Genomic DNA, 15612 nt, shown 5'->3' on the forward strand with positions numbered 1-15612 from the left:
AAAAAAAAATCAGATTGTTAAGAGACTTGGAGGGAGTTTATCAACACCGCACCCAGCATACATCTAAACATATTCTTGGATTTTTATGCAAATCAATGTACTATTTCCCAACATATGCCCTGCTTGCCTAATGGGTGGACAGGTGAGGGGCGCAGGAAGTTTCAGATGGGCGTGGGCTCCCCTGCACCTAATTTATCATGATTTACGCTTGCAAGCAGATGTAAATGATGCAGAGCTTAAACTTCTGTACAGTAGTCTCAGGTTTGCCGGATTTACCGATGTGGGGAATGGGGACAGGGTTTACTACATATATGCTGATATTCCTGCGGTCGATAATGCAGTCGGAGGATGGAACATGTTAAACAGCTGCTGTTGTTTTGCACTGCAAACAATCGCCGTGTAAAATAACGGCCGCTGTTTTACATTGTGTAAACATAGCCTTTAAGAGAATATCCACACAGACAAAAACCACATTGGCTTTCTTGTTGAGACTGCCATGATTTCTGCATTTAAAACAAATATAAAACATGACTTTTTATTTCGTAGTTTTCATATTGTTTTCATTTATATTTTATTTAGTACATTGCAGATGTTGGCCATGTTCACATGACGTTTTTTCCTTTTTGTTTCTTAGTTTCTAAAATTACGTTGGTAAATTACATTGATAAAGTGGTCACCTATGAAACACACGTCTGGGTTGTTACTATGTCAAGATACTAGTGATGAGTACTAAAATGCTCAGGTGCTCGTTACTCGAGACAAATATTTTCCCATACTTGGGTGCTCATTTTGAGTAACGAACCCCATTGAAGTCAATGGGAAACTCGAGCATTTTTTCAGGGGACCCAAGCTCAGTAGAGGGAATGTCATGTGAAAACCTGTCAACCTTTAGAAAATGATGAAAACACCACTGAAATGGACAGGAAACAGCAGGGGCAGCATGCATGGATGCCTCAGAGGCTGCCTAATTGCACTATCATGCCAAATTATAGGCAACAGTATGGACCACCCCAAAATTTAGCCTGAAACAGCATAGCAGTGAAAACACAGGGAACCATTAAAACAGAGGTAGCATATGATGAACCACCCAAAAACTTTGCCTGACACAACATAGCAACATTATAAGAAAGTAGAAGGTACTGGTGAAAGGATGGCAGAGGGCACCAGTAAGATGACATCCACAGATAATATGGTTCGAAATGGACAAATTGTACAAAAAAAGAGTGAGAGAAAGACAAACACTGAATTAGACAGCCAAGTTTGCATTGTTGATTGTAGCACTATTTGGTAATAAAAGAAACACATGTTTGTGCATTTTTATGTGAAGAATAGATCCTTCTCATATTTCATTTGGAAAGATGGGCAAGGTCAGCTTCCTTCATTTTTCCCACCCTGTTTTTGAAAGGCAAATTTCTGCCATGTTCTGCCCCTTCACAGCCAGAGGAGTATGTATCTCTTTGCAGTGCAAGGATCTGCAGGCCACTCTTAAGGAGAAAGATATTTCCGCAACCTTTGGACAATTTCCAGAGTTGTGTTTCACTGAGCTTCATCTTTTCAGAATTAGCAAAACACTGTGCAGTCTTTGTTACGACTTTTGTAATAAATTTGTAATAAATGTGCTCAGACTCAGGGAAGGGTCCAGAAAAGAGTTTCTGGGAGCATGGTGATGGTGGTGGATCTGAATCCCTTCTTTCCCTGGAGGGCCCAGGCTGTGGGGAAGGAGGCTCAGTTGATGGAGCAATGGTTACACTCCCTTGGGTAACGTGGGTGGACTGCCTGGAAGACTGGGTGGTGGATAAGTTACTGGACACATTATCCGCTATTCACGTGATTACCTTTCACACTGCGGCGGTTTCAATATCGGTCTACCATGAGACCCTGTAAGTTGGGCAAAGAAGCTAGAGAGTGAATGTCTGCAGTGTGCCACTGCTCCCTCCTCAATGGGTGCTGCTGTGTCACCCTGCCCTGAACCACGGCCTCTGCCAACTGCATCGCTTGGAACCCCACGCCCATGCCCTCGACCCTTACCCCTGGGGTTCACCATTTTATGGACACTGCACAGTATGGAGCTTAGATACAGTATGCCTTAAGTAAGAAATACAGAAATCAGAAAATATACTAGTGGTCCCACTAGTTTTTGGGGGCTGTGGGATACAATCTGTTGGTGGCTGCACCTATACACTCTATGACACCCCCTTTACACTGTGCAAGCAGTAGTGAACTGAGATATGGCTTGAGTAAGAAAAACAGAAATCTGGAAATATACTAGTGGTCCCACTAGTTTTTGGGGGCTGTGGGATACAATCTGGTGGTGGCTGCACGAATACACTCTGTGACACCCCCTTACAATGAGCAGTGAAGTTATATGCAGGTGTACTACAAATCACAGCAGTACAATGTACTACAGCAGCACCACCAGCCACAAAATCATAAAAAAGTACTGAGCACTTCTTAGGGGTCTGTATGCAACACCTAATGTCCCCTTTCTGCCAGCAGCCGATCACCACAGTGTGCTGCTGAAATCGTGGTAGCTGCACTGCAAGTCCCAGCCAGCAGTCTGTAGTAATACAATTTAAAAACCATTTGAAACCCTTACAAGAGCTATTTGGTTGTTTCGCTAGTATTCCCTGCCTACTGGAACATTAATTCCCTCCCTAACGCTCTCCCTGACCAGCAGCAGCTCTGTCCCTCATCTCTTCCAGCATACGTCTGAAGCGAGGACTACCGGCCGCGATTTTTATATAGCAGGTTCATCTGATCTGGCCAACCAATCGCTGATATCGACATGAATGGGTCCCACGTGATCGCAGGATGTACCAGAGTCTCCTGCATGTTTATTGGCTGAGAAATAGCACCCAAATTTACAGAAAGCGGATGATGAGATTTTCTCGAGTACGAGATGCTCGTCCGAGTAACGAGTACCATCGAGTATCCTAATACTCGAACGAGCATGTTCGCTCATTACTATAAGATACCTAAATCTGTTTACAATTCATGATGCACTTTAGGTAGTTGGGCAGGAGGTTGTACTCTTCTATGACATGCTTGAGAAAGGCTCCGTTATATGTGGGTGCTGAAATGCGTTGTGCTTATTAACAAATTATTTGTGTTCCTGAATTAATGGTCCATCTCTACTGGGTCTATCACAGACTATGGTAATTGCTCACCCTTGCTTGGGATTTCATAGAGGATCAAGTGACAAGATGGATCGTGCCGTTCTGTCTTTCTCCTTTGAACAAGAGAAGGTTGGAATTGTGGTTTCACTCCTTTAGGGAGATACTCAGGTCTGGGCCCTCAGGATTCCTCCAGGTGCTGAGGAGTGAAACACTTTGGATATGTTTTTAGGTCCTCAGGTGCCATATATGCTCAACCGGACCATGTTACGTTAGCTGAGAACTTAGAACTTTCTATATGTCAGGGGAAACGCCCGGTAGAGGATTATTGCTTTGATTTTAGGAAGAATTGTGTTGTTACTACCTGGTGTAAACGTTCTCTTAAAGCCATGTTTAAAGTGACTCTGTACCCCCAGTCTACACCCCCCCCCCAAAAAAAAAAATAAAAAAAAAAAAAATAAAAATGCTGCTTTTAATCTCCAAGATCTGTCCTAGTGTCCTTTCGGCAGGTGATGCAGTTATTGCCCTTAAAAAAACTACTTTTAAAATTGCAGCCCTGTGTCAAAGTGACGTGGCCTACAGTGTCTATATCCTAGGCTTTCACCGCCTCTCTGTCCCTCCTCCCCGCCCTCCTCACCATTAGGAATGCCCCAGGAAGAGGTTTGTTAAATTCAAGGATTTTAATGATTACACAGACATTATGGCTGACAGAAAGGGAAGGAGCAGAAACAAAAGCAAAATTTCCTTGGTCCTTCAGGCTAAAAATAGATTTTGTCCAGAATATAAAAAAGTTATCTTTATGGTGTTTGGTGCAACATTGTCCAGATATTAAACAACCAATTTTATTTCTGCAAAGGGTTGTGCATAACATGTGCAAAACCTGTTTATGGAAAAGTTGCCTACCTTAGAAAGCCGGAAAACATTTTTTGTGCCAATTAGGACTAAGCAATATGTGTAAAATAAAAATATGTAACATAGCCAGAAAAGAATTATGTTTCTCCTGTGAAATGTGACACCATAACCAGGGCAGTTTCTAAGGCATTTTGGCAACAGGACAAATCTTGATAAAAGCACCCCTAACTCAGTTCGGCTCTGGGGAAGGAAGGGGGTCTATTAAAAAGATTCGGGTTACTAGGAAGAAGCAGTGTGTGTATTATGGAGTAGAGTGGTGTTGCACCCGTGACAAATAATGTTCTGAGTACAAAAACATCATTCAGTGACTCACAGGTGACGTCTTCTTTGATCTGAGGCATTGCTTTCCTTTTCCTCTCCATCTGGCCCAGGCCACCAAGAAGATTTTTTGCAGCTACAATTCATCTCTTCAGAACCTGCCAGGCAAACATCTTAGGCTCTGCACATTTCCAGCAACTTTCTTGCCTGTTCCTTTCCTATAGGCTCCTAAACTGTAGTAATTCTGCTGTTTGGTGCACTAAAGTCAGTAGGTATGTGGATTGCCCCCTACTGTCCCTCCCATATAAGAATAATGTCCCCCTGCATTGCCCCACATAAACTTTTAATGTCCCCCTGCATTGCCCCCATATAGTAATAAAATATTTGTATTGTCTACCTGTAGATTTTTTGTATTATGTCTTGTTTAGTTGTAGTTTGTGTACGATGTCATGTTTAGTTGTAGTTTAATTGTGTATATTTCATTGTTTTGGGTGGTATAAGGTTATGCACAATGCAACTGGGACAGAAAGATCACATTTAGTTAGTTATATAGGATAATTGTGTATAGTTTTGTGTTGTATAAAGTAGTGTATATAGTTCATTAACCCCTTCACTTCAGCCATATGTGTATATATATGTTCCTGCTGTGCATGCCTCATGCAGCATGAGCGTATATAAATGTTCTTGACTGTGAGGGGCTTTAGATGTGTGTGGGACCACTGCAGTGTAAGTAGCCCTGCAACACATCAGTGGGTCCCGGGCCGGAGATAATGACAGGCAGCTGTGATCCCGCAGCTGCCTGTCATTAACCCCTTAAACACTGTGATCTATAGCTATTGCAGCATTTAAGGTAATTAGTGACAGCCCCTGTCACTGACTGATCTGGACCCCCGCAGCCATGCGGCTTTCAGGCAGACTCAATGTAAAGATCACTGATAACACTGATCTATGCTATGGCCTACCCCAAACCGTGCTGCGTTTATCATCAGCGCAGACATTAAATATGTCCAAACCAAAGAGACACGGCCCCTCGAGGTGGGAGCTTAGTGCGAGGGGATGATACGGGCCTCCGCTCTGCTGCCTCTCGTCTGCCTTCGCTGTATGTTTCCCCTGCCTCTGGACACCCCTCTTCCTCGGAACACAGTTTGGGGGGCTGTACGGGCCTCCGCAACTCCACAAATTTCGACGCTGGACAACTCCCCAGGCCAGGTTGGGACGGTCACTAAGTCGTCGACTGCCTCCTCCTCAACTATATCACTGTCATCCTCCTTCTGCCAAACAGACAGACCCATTGCCTCCCGGATGGCAATTGTGTCTCGTTGTCATCGACATCTATGCAGATTCCACCTGGTGGGTGTCGTTCCTCAACAACGACATCACCTGGAGATTGCAGATGCTCCAAACTTTGGGCATCAGTGCATATAAAACCCTGGATTCTTGCACTTCCAATGCCAGAAAAGGACCAGAAAAAAGCTCGTAGGACTGGGCAAAGGTGACTTCAATGTTTTCGGAACATTGAGCAGGTTGGGAGGAAGGAGGGTCACAGTGAGATTTCTGAATTTCAGACTCTTGGCTGCCGACGGGACTGGACTCTGGAAATTTGGGTAGAAGCATTATCTGCTATCCATTTGAACACAAGTTCCTGCTGGGCTGGCCTTAAGAGTGGTGGACTCTGCTCTATGCCTAGCCGGTTAAGGAACTGAGGGATGTTGGAAGAACGTAAACCTGCCTGCCCCTCAGCAGTAGATGTTGATTGTCCAGGTGCTTGCAAACAACTTGTGACTAAACCGCCTCTTCCGTGTCCATGGCCCCGTCCCTTTGCACTACCCTTCTTCATAGTTGTTAAGATGCCCTCAGTGGGCTATAAAAAAGACTATGTATCACGTGCCCTTAGTGGGCTACTGGAAGAGTATATATCAGCTGCCCTTAGTGGGCTACTGGAAAAGTATATATCAGGTGCCCTTAGTGGGCTACTGGAACAGCATATATCAGGTGCCCTTAGTGGGCTACTGGAACAGTATGTATGACATGCCTTTTACTGGGCTACTGGAACAGTACGTATGACATGCCTTTTACTGGGCTACTGGAACAATATGCATCACATGACTTTTACTGGGCTACTGGAACAGTATATATTAGGTGCGCTAAGTGGGCTACTGGAACAGTATATATCAGGTGCCCTTAGTGGGCCACTGGAACAGTATGTATGACATGCCTTTTACTGGGCTACTGGAAAAATATCTATCACATGCCTTTTACTGGGCTACTGGAACAGTATATATCAGGTGCCCTTAGTGGGCTACTGGAACAGTATATATCTGGTGCCCTTAATGGGCTACTGGAAGAGTGTATATCAGGTGCCCTTAGTGGGATACTGGAAAAGTATGTATGACGTGCCTTTTACTGGGCTACTGGAAAAGTATGTATGACGTGCCTTTTACTGGGCTACTGGAACAGTATGTATGACGTGCCTTTTTCTGGGCTACTGGAACAATATGTTTCACGTGCCTTTTACTGGGCTACTGGAACAGAATATATCAGGTGCCCTTAGTGGGCAATTGAATTGTACACACACGTTACTGGATTGAATACATCTGCTGATGCTAATGCTAATGCTGTCATCTATATCTTGGCACTGAGAAGGGCTTTGGATCCAGAAATGACTTTATTTTTAGCACAGGATTTTAGCCCTGAAAAGGACTTTTGAGTTCTGTAGTAAGCCTGCCTAACCAAAATGCTATTAAAACGTATCTCTCCCTGCTCCAAGATCTTTCCCTGGCTAGGTTAAAAGCGCATCTGCGGTCGAGAAGCTGGAGCAGAGTATTTAAGATTCAAGGTCATGTGGTTCAGCCATCCAATGAGGGTAGATGCCATTCTCGTGATGCGTGCGTACTCCCAGGGTCCCTCAAAGCCTCCCCACCTGGTGACTGGATTAAAAAAAGCGCCAACTGCAATGGGAGGGGGTTTGAATGTTTCCTGCATATTCACCACACTATTCAATTGAATTTGAATCTTTCGAACACGGCAATATCTGAAAGCAGCATGGCTGCGGGGGTCCAGGTCAGTCAGTGACAGGTGCTGTCACTAATTAACTTAAATGCTGCAATCGCTATAGATCACAGGGTTTAAGGGGTTAATGACAGGCAGCTGCGGGATCACAGCTGCCTGTCATTATCTCCGGCCCGGGACCCACTGATGTGTTGCGGGGCCACTTACACTGCAGTGGTCCCACACACATCTAAAGCCCCTTACAGTCAAGAACATTTATATACGCTCATGCTGCATGAGGCATGCATAGCAGGAACATATATATACACATATGGCTGACGTGAAGGGGTTAATGAACTATATACACTACTTTATACAACACAAAACTATACACAATTATCCTATATAACTAACTAAATGTGAACTTTCTGTCTCAGTTGCATCGTGCATAACCTTATACCACTCAAAACCGTGCCACGGAATTTAGACTCCAGCCACCACTACTTTTCCCGGCGTCCCAGACCTGCACCAGCACGTGTCCGGTAACATCAAGCGGGCCCTCAGATACTCGGTGAGCGCCTAGGTCCACCTCACCACGGACTCATGGACAAGCGCATGCGGTCAGGGACGATACATATCCATCACGGCACATTGGGTCAATGTGGTAGAAGCTGGGACCGGGTCTCAAACTGGGAGGGACTTGCTTCGACCCCCCAAGGTAATTCCCGACACAGGTTCTGATAACCCCACCGCCTCCTCCTCTTCGTCTACCGCCTTATCATCTTCCTCAGCCACTGGATGGAGGCACTGGAGGCACTGCAGCACTGGCCTGGGGATACGGCAGCAGGCCGTGCTCAAGCTCCTCTACTTGGGCAATAGACAGCACAGCACCCGAGAGGTGCTGGACGGTCTATTGCAGGAGACAGAAAGTTTGCTGTCGCAGCTGCAGCTCGGACCAGGCATGGTCGTGTGTGATAAAGGCCATAATCTGGTAGCAGCTCTGGAGCTCGGAGAACTCACGCACGTACCATGCCTGGCCCACATTTTTAATTAGGTGGTTCAACGTTTCCTAAAAATGTACCCCGACCTCCCCGAGCTACTGGCGAAAGTGCGGCGCTTGTGTGCCCACTTTCGTAAGTCCCACGGACCCGCTGCTAGCCTGGGGGAGATCCAGCAATGCCTCAATTTGCCTCAACAATGGCTAATCTGCAACGTCACCACTCGCTGGAATTCCACCTATTACTGTATATGTTGGCCCGGGTGTGTGAGCAACAGAGAGCTCTGATGGAATATCAGCTCCAAAATCCCTGCGTGCATACCACTCAGCTACCTCAGTTTGCCAGCCATGACTGGGCATGGATTGCATACATCTGGGTAGTTTTGTGCATATTCGAGGGCTCCACCAAGAGGGTCAGCAGCGATGATACTATAGTGAGCCTAACCACCCCTCTCCTATGCGTCATCAAAGAAACCCTGCTCTCCACAAAGCAGAGCAAGTTGTGTAGGGAGGAGGCTAGAATGGCAGATGTTTTGCAGTGTGACACTGAGAGCACACTGTTGTCCTCTTCTCAGCAGCAAGGCCAGGAGGAAGAACAGGATGATGATGAGATGGAGGAGGATGTGGAAGAGGAGGGTGCCCATACTTTGGAGGGTAGCACTCACGTTGGGTGTGTACCGTCGGTTAGGCATGAATGGAGAGAGGAGGAGGAGGAGGAGAAAGAGGGGGAATGGGAGAGTCATCCGTCTGGTGGGGACAGTCCGTTGGCTGTTCAGACTCTGGCACACATGGACTCGTTGTCTGCATAATGCACAGTAGCCGATACTGGATCTTTGCACTTCTGGACCCCGGCATAGAGACCAGGTTTGCTTTCTTATTCCCCTACAGGAGAGGACCCGGTGGCTACAGCAAAACAAGTTAGAACTCCTACAGACGATGATGAAGATCTTCCCGACCACCATCGCTAGCTGAAGAGAGGAGAGTTCATGCGGGAATGTTACAACATCCGCGAGGTCCACGGGCAATAAGCCAATACTGGACAAAATGTGGGACAATTTAATGGCAACATCCACCACTGAGGTGCCTCCTACCAGCAGGCGGGACAAGGGGCAAATGTTAAGGGAGTACATGGCAGATTGTGACCCTGTTCTCCCCGATCCCTCGGCGCCATGCTTCTATTGGGTGAACAAGCTGGACACATGGCTAGAGCTGTGTCTCTATGCTTTGGAGGTGCTGGCCTGCCCTGCCGCCAGTGTGCTGTCAGAGAGGGTCTTCAGCACAACCGGGGGAATTCTAACCGATAAGTGCAGCCAGCTGTCCACGGACAGGGCTGACCGCCTGATGCTTGTAAAGATGAACAACAACTGGATAGACCCAGAGTTTTAAACTTGTCCACCACAGCAAAGCAGCCAACAGTGAAGTACCTTGTGCACTCCCTTCTTACATTACCTCCTACTCCTCCTCAACCTCCTACTTCCTCCTTAACCACTGACTGCACCTGTAGAGCCTACTAGACACAATTTTTCTGGGGGCTCACTTCAAGGGCCCCCAAGTGATTTTCAAAAGGAAAAACCTTTTGGGCCTACTGTGGCCAATGTTTTCGGGGGCTCAAATCAAAGGCCCTTCATCTAATTTTTCTCAACTGATGGGCCTGAACCTAATTTTTCCAGGGCTCATCTGATGATGGGCTTCAACATAATTTTACCAGGGCTCACCCAATGGGCTTCAACCTAATTTTTCCAGGGATTAGCTGATGGGCCTGAACCTCATTTTTCCAAGGCTTATCTGATAGGCTTCAATGTAATATTTCCAGAGCTCACCTGATGGGCCTCAACCTAATTTTTCCAGGGCTCACCTGATGGGCTTAGACCTTTTTTTTCCAGGGCTCACCCAATGGGCTTTAACCTAATTTTTCCAGGACTTGCTTGATGGGCCTCAACCTAATTTTTGGAAGGCTGAGCTGAGGTGCCTGCCTGCTACCTTGTTCTTGGAAGGCTGAGCTGAAGTGCCTGCCTTTGAGCATAGTGTATTCAAAAACGAATGAAAGAAATCAATACAAACACTGCATAGAGATCTAAATAACATATTTTACTTATACAATTAGGAAAACAACGAAAAACATAAAACATAAACATAAAAGAAAATATCAACGCCTTTGGCGCAGCTTGTCAATCTAGAAATAATTTCGAGCTGTATCATGTTATTTTACCTACCATTTGAAGATGAGTTCGATGCTGGAGGCATCCTCTGGGGAGAGGGGATCCTTGCCTGCCACAAGCTCCCCCGTAGCGGCGGCTCTCCTCTTCTCCCCCCGAGCACGTGTGGTGAGTAACACACTCGGCCTTCACTGCAAGCAGGCTCGGACTGGCCCACAGGGGAGATGGGGAATCCCCCAATGGGCCCTACCCATTTGTAGGCCCCTGAGCATGAGGTCTCTATCCCTGTTTAGAAGCTTTAGGATGACAAATAATCCCCCACTTAGTTTCATGGGACTTCACCTTTCAAGAAACTTAAGTGGACGGCTGTGCCGGTTGCATAGAGCAGGGATGGGGAACCTTTGGCCTTCCAGCTGTGGCAAAACTACATCTCCGTTCATGCCTGGACAGCTCCTATACACTAGAACAGGGATGGGGAACCTTCGACCCCACAGCAGCTGCAAAACTACAACTCCCATCATGCCTGGACAGCTCCAATACACTAGAACAGGGATGGGGAACCTTCAGCCTTCCTGCTGTTGCAAAACTATACAACTCCCATCATGCCTGAACAGCTCCTATACACTAGAACAAGGATCGGGAACCTTCGGCCTTCCAGCTGTTGCAAAACTACAACTACCATCATGCCTGGACAGCTCCTATAGACTAGAACAAGGATCGGGAACCTTCGGCCTTCCAGCTGTTGCAAAACTACAACTACCATCATGCCTGGACAGCTCCTATACACTAGAACAAGGATCGGAAACCTTCGGCCTTCCAGCTGTTGCAAAACTACAACTCCCATCATGCATGGACAGCTCCAATACACTAGAACAGGGAGGGGGAACCTTCGGCCTTCCAGCTGTTGCAAAACTATACAACTCCCATCATGCCTGGACAGCTCCTATACACTAGAAAAGGGATTGGGAACCTACGGCCTTCCAGCTGTTGCAAAACTACAGCTTCCATCATGCCTGGACAGCTTCTATACACTAGAACAGGGATTGGGAACCTTCGGTCTTCCAGCTGTTGCAAAACTACAACTCCCATCATGCCTGGACAGACTTCGGCTGTCCAGGTCCTCATCCCTGGAGTGTCTGACCAGTTACTAACAGTGAGCGAGCATTGCCTGTCACATACACAGCACTGTGAAAAGTCGCTATAGTAATGTGAAAGGTTTGGCGCTTGGTATATCTGGTGTATGTAGGGTGGGCCCCTAGAAGGTACCCCAGTTCCAGTCCGCTGCAAGTCCTGTTACATTGTGTGAACATATATAAATATATATACATGCAAATGTTTACACTAACAAGACGGTCCCAACTCCCAACTTTCATCCGCTGTGGGCCTAACAGCTGCCCTTCTGCGGCGCCGCTGCCTTTGTTCTTCCATTAGATCTTTAAAAAAACAAACAAACAAAAAGGGATAGCATCATCATCAGCATCATCATCCTAAGCTTTTTTATTCCTAAAAAGCTCAATACTTATATTTTGAGAGGAGGGCTATATGCTGTGGGCTGCACATGACAAGTGAAGGGAACATATATATGTGGGCCTATGTGTTGGCAATCGGGTGGGGGTCCTGTGGGTACAAAGTAAAAGGGTCGTGAAAGTCCCCAGTATATTACAGACCCCAATAGCAGATCCCAGTATATTACATATTCCAGTCTCAGGAATCCAGTATATTACACATCCCAGTATCACAACTCCAGTATATTACACATCCCACAATCAGTGCCCTATCTCTGCAAGTTTCCGGGGACTCTTATATTGCAGGTCCAACCATTTGGACAGGGGTCCTTCTCTTGTTGAGATCCTGCTGGAGGGCACGTATCACCTTTCTTACTATACGCCTGGGATGTGTGTTGGGATTGGTGACAGGTACACGTTCTAGCCCAAAATCCATTTAATCCATGATTTTCACCATTAGCTTCAGCTCTTCATGGCCAAAAAGGGACGATCTCCTGGACATTCTTCTGCCTCTTATAATTTGTGCTCACCTGCGAGCTAGTGTTCGTACAGTGTAATGCGTGATACGTAAGAATAACATGAAGCTCTACGGACACACATTGAAATCATGTATGTAACTCTGCGCAAGAAATACGAACAAAATGTGTGAACATTGCCGTAAATATTCGTAAAGCGTTTGCAAATAATTTTCCTTCGCAACTGTGGAGAGTGGCATTATACTGCGATTTTGGGGTGTTGGGTGCACCCGTACATGCTCCCCCTAATGTCCCAGTGTCATTCTGGAGGTGTTGGAATCGTTAAGGGGGGTTTCATGGGGGACTTGGTGACCTCCAAGTGGTCGAATTTGGATTTCCAAGTGGCAAGAATTTTTTTCCCATAGACTATAATGGGATTGAATATTCGTTCGAATAGTCGAATCTCGGTGCCTATTCGATTTGAATTCTTGAAAGTCGAATATTTGCTCATCTCTACTTGTTATATTTAAAGTTTAAGACAAGAAATGTAGAGCAATCAACATACCCAGTTGTCCATTTAGCAGGGTATGGTGGGTGCTGGTGTAATGCTGTCTTATTGTGATGGCTTCAGACAGCAACTGTTGCAGTTGTGGTGTTTTGCCCTTGGTCCAGGCAGAGGAGGCAGAGGTAGTTGTGAGGGACCTACTGCTTTAAACTGAGGCTGCATAATGCTGACTCAGTTGGGTCTGTGACATCATCATCTCAGTCTGGGACAAAGTTTTCCTCTCCTAAGCTTTCTTCTTCCAGTGACCTGCAGTACGATCCCATCTTGCTCTCCTGACTGCTTTGTGGCCTAGAAACCCCTGGACTCTTAATGCTGCCTTCCAATTACCAACTATGCTGACATACCTTCAAAAGATCTTCATAGTACATCGGCTGAGACTCTAACGGGAGAGCTAGGCTTGTCAGAAGCTCTAATGCTGATGGTCCTAGAAAGATGACAGGACAGGAGATGGAGCAGAGGAAACATCCTGCCCTTGACATGGATTGGTGTTGCCACTGCTTCGTGAGGACCCTTCTGATGATTGCTGGCTTCGGCATTGACTACTGATTGCCGTGGAGCTTGAAATTTTAATGATTCCCATTCTACAATAGAAGCCTAGCTGGTATTCACCTAACCACTGGATGCTAGTGGAAGCTGCAACCTTTTGTTCAAGCCTGTTAGGATCACCATCTCTGCTGGTGCCACTGGCCATACCCTAAAACAGGGGTGGGGAACCTTTTCCATGTCGAGGGCCGGTAGGGCATTAATAAAATCATTCGAGGGCCGCATACCGTGTGCGGCAGTTAGTAGCGTGGGTTTGCAGCACCCGGGGCAAGGCAAAGTATTGTTCCCCTAGTGCCCCTGCTATTGTAGTTAACCCCCAGTGATGCCCCTGTTATTGTAGTTAACCCCCCCAGTGATGCCCCTTGTAGTCTAGTTAACCCCCAAGTCATGTCCCTGGTAGCCTAGTTAACCCCCCAGTGATGCCTCTGGTAGGCCTAGTTAACCCCCATCAGTCATGTCCCTGGTAGCCTAGTTAACCCCCATCAGGCTTGTCCCTGGTGGCCTAGTTAACCCATCAGGCATGTCCCTGGTGGCCTAGTTAACCCCCATCAGGCATGTCCCTGGTGGCCTAGTTAACCCCCATCAGGCATGTCCCTGGTGGCCTAGTTAACCCCCAAATAAAAAAAATAAACATCCCACTCACCTTACCTCCGCTCCCATGCTGCCCATGTCCTCTTCTGTCCCAGGTCCTCTGTGCCGGTCTTCTCCTGCAGGCGGCGCGCCTTGAAATGACCTCATCGCGTGCGGCCCGCAGGAGACTGAAGACACGCGCCGCTCTGCTGGGGAAGAAGCCGGCATAGACAGCATCCTCCTGTGTCCGGCAGCTGTCACAGACACCGGAGCATGCTGTGTATGCCGGCTCCTTCCTCCTCCAGAGCGGCGCGCATCACAGGGGAGCTGCGGGCCGCGGGCCGCACCGGGAGGTCTCAGGGGCTGGATGCGGCCCGCGGGCCGGAGGTTTCCCACCCCTGCCCTAAAAGAAGCCAGACTTTTTTGGACACTTTGACATACTTGCAGAGGAAAATTCACCCAGGTTAACACATATTGTTGCTACTTAAACTAACAGGGGATAAAAAGGGTGCCACGCAAGGGGAAGTGAAATGGTACTTGAAAGAGGACTGGAACGTGTTTACTGGTTTATTAGAAATAATATAGATTTTACACTGTTGATCCACCAATGTCCACTGTTGTCCTGGTTGAAAATAGATTTTATGCCACTGATCCACTAACATCCACTGTTGTAGCTAAAATGATTTGGCTGTTTTATTGAGATTTATTTGAGTGTGATTTGCGTCCGAATATTTTTTAATTTCGCAAAACAAATTTTTGACTAATTCGCTCATCTTTAATAACAAGGATTTTTTAAGTAGGCAATGTCAGATATATATAACAACATAAATGCAAGTGTTAATTTTTGTTTGAATTTTGTTTGAACCTTAAATGTTATTGTCCTTCAGAAAGGATTAGAGACTGCATAAATTCAGTTTATCAGCCACCTTTCTTGTGTCACTGTGGTGTCTAAATACTAAAGTGCGATAAAACTTCACACCTAGGTTAATGGATTTATCAAATACCTTATTTCATGCTTTCTGCTTTTGATTTATGAATTTTGATCCTAGATACAAGAGTCCTGTGAGTATTGATTGCAGAAAATGTCAGACTAACAGAAGTTCATTTCACTTGTACATGTGGAAGTCTCTGATTCCCTGACAGCTATGTCTACTGAGAATCAGCTGTCACCACGCTGAAGTGTCACAATGTCTTTGCAGCAGGAAACCTACCCACCCAACAGACAAAATTACACCATGTTATGGAATAAAATGACACACAAATGTGCAGCTAGGACTTTGTTCTGTCTGGGAGCTTGTTCTTTTTAATGAAGAAACATGATGTTTATCATTCATTTGAACATTCAACAAAGAAAACAAGTGTATCTCTGTATTTGCAAGAAAAAGGTGGAGCTTTGCTGTTTGTGGTTCCTGCCTTTGACTGCAAAATGCCTGACAGGATAATGGAATGTCATTCTGCCAGTTCTGCACCTGATTAGGGACAGTTTGTTTATTGATCGTCTTTCTTCTAGAATTTATTATTCTCTCTATCTAATGATTCATTACAGTAAA

This window comes from Dendropsophus ebraccatus, chromosome 2 (assembly GCF_027789765.1).
Source record: "Dendropsophus ebraccatus isolate aDenEbr1 chromosome 2, aDenEbr1.pat, whole genome shotgun sequence".
Classification (NCBI taxonomy): Eukaryota; Metazoa; Chordata; class Amphibia; order Anura; family Hylidae; genus Dendropsophus; species Dendropsophus ebraccatus.